Raw genomic sequence first — 2,170 nt, 5'->3', positions numbered from 1 at the left:
AAAAACAGCATGCCTCTCTTGCGCCACGCACCTCCTTCACCTGACCTAGCTCTGTTCAACTTCTTCTTGTTTCTGAGAATGAAGAAGGACATGAAAGGACAGCAGTTTGACGATGTAGAAGAGGTGAAGAAAAAAAAAAACCAAGGGAGGTACTGTCAACCATCCAAATAGAACAGTTTGAGAAATGTTTCTAAGGATGTAATAGCAGATTTGACAAATGTCTTAAGTGTAATGGAAAGTACTTTAAAGGTGATAAGGTTGCTTTGTAAAAAAATTAAATACATAGCTTTGAAAAAATAATTGCATTTCTTTTTTGAGTACTCCTTGGTACCACGGCCTCGGTCTAGTGCACTTTAGTCTTCAGAGTGATATCTTTGCTCTTTAACACTTTAAGTAGGTCTTGTGCAGCATATCTGTCCAATACAGTGCATCATTAACTTGTTTCATTTTTTGGAATACAAAAACCCCTTTAATGTACAAAATTAAGGCCTTTGTATTTCATAGTTCACTAAAGCTAACAAAAGATTAATTATTTAAGTCCATAAATTTTTAATTTCACTATCCCTTCTGCTTCCAATTATAAAAATGACCTGACTAAAAGTTATCAAACCAACAATATACATAAAGCCACATCTTTTAAAGAAGACTACTCCAGATATCACTTCTTGGCATAACTGATTCTCATGGCATGGGATGGTGTAATCTTAAGTTCTTAAAAAGCATCCCTGGCAGCAACAGCCTGCCTTTTATTTTCAAATTCAACAAAACAATATCATGCCTTCTAGGTACCAATATTACTTCCTTACAGCCAAGAAGCTGATTAAACAGCGTGGGTAACTATCCCATTGCTCTCTTCTGGTAAGTTATTAAAGAATAAAATATAGTTTGGAGGGTAATCTAATGACGTGGGGTTGAATTTCCTTGAGTGTTAGCTGCATTTGGTATTTCATGGCCAAGTTTTTGTTTGTGGTTGTTGCAGTCTATATCATAGTTTTGGCGTTTTCTCTTTTCTTTGTCAGCAAAAGTGCTATGCATTTTAGATATTCCTCCAGAATCTGCTTTTGCCTACTGGGCTTGCTGTATAATGGAAACCTTGATACCATCTCAAGGCGCTTGTGTCTGATCCTAGTTCTTTAAATATGACGAAGGACTGTCCCCTCATCTTCATTGTCTTTAAAGCCACAGTATCTACCACATGGCCAAACTGAGAAAACAGAGCATATAACGACCCCTTTAATATATATATTTTTAATTTTATCATTCATATTATTCATATGAATGGCATGATTTGGTCTGATGTCCATGTTTTTTGTTATACTATTCAAACAACCTGAGCCCTTCTGCCATTAGAGCCCAAAGCCAGAAAGCAATACATCATTAATTTCTTGACTGTTACTTCAATGGTCCTTGGCTCTGGATCCAAGTAAAATGAAATCCTTGGCGACTTCAATCTTTTCTTTGTTTATCATGATGTTGTCTATTGGTCCAGATGTGAGGATTTTTGTTTTCTTTACATTGAGTTGGCAATGCATTTTTATAAAGAAAACATTTGTTTTCTTTACATTTACCGAAGGCAGTAGTCTTTGATCTTTATCAGTAAGTGCTTCAAACGCTCTAGGCTTTCAGCAAGTAAGGTTGTGCTATCTGCATATTTCAGGTTGTTCTTGAGCCTTTCTCCAATCCTCAGGCTGCATTCTTCTTCATACAGTCTAGCTTCTCAGATTATGTCTTCAGTATACAGTTTGAATAAGGACAGTGAAAGGATACACCGCGGACAAACATCTTTCTATATTTGAAGTCATGCAGTATCCCCTGGTGGCATAGTGTGTTACACGTTGGACGGCTGCCTGCGAGGTCCACAAATGGGACCCGTCAAAGGGAGACAGGTGAGGCTTTCTGCTTCCTTAAAGGTTGACAGTCTTGAAAATCTACAAGGCAGGTCTGCTCTGTCACATAGAGTCACTATGAGTCAGAAGTGACTTGTTGACAAGGAGATCACTATTGCAGTACCCCTTATTTTGTTTGAATAACTGTCTGTGTACAGGTTTAACATATGCACACTGAAGTACTGGAATTCTCATTCTTCTCAATGTTATGTATCGTTTGTTATGATCTACACAATAAAGTGTCTTTACATAGTCTACAGGAGACAAGTAAACATATTTCTGGT

The 2,170-nt window shown here is 37.1% G+C and overlaps 1 pseudogene; it reads right to left on the bottom strand.

Annotated features, from left to right (window-relative positions):
• Positions 1 to 658: 658 nt before the first annotated feature.
• Positions 659 to 1,304, bottom strand: LOC101652154 (annotated as a pseudogene).
• Between the last annotated feature and the right edge of the window lie 866 nt (positions 1,305 to 2,170).

Source organism: Echinops telfairi, unplaced genomic scaffold, assembly GCF_000313985.2.
Source record: "Echinops telfairi isolate 266 unplaced genomic scaffold, ASM31398v2 ScPeMD7_443;HRSCAF=831, whole genome shotgun sequence".
NCBI classification, from domain to species: domain Eukaryota; kingdom Metazoa; phylum Chordata; class Mammalia; order Afrosoricida; family Tenrecidae; genus Echinops; species Echinops telfairi.
This window is presented reverse-complemented; position numbering and strand designations above follow the sequence as displayed.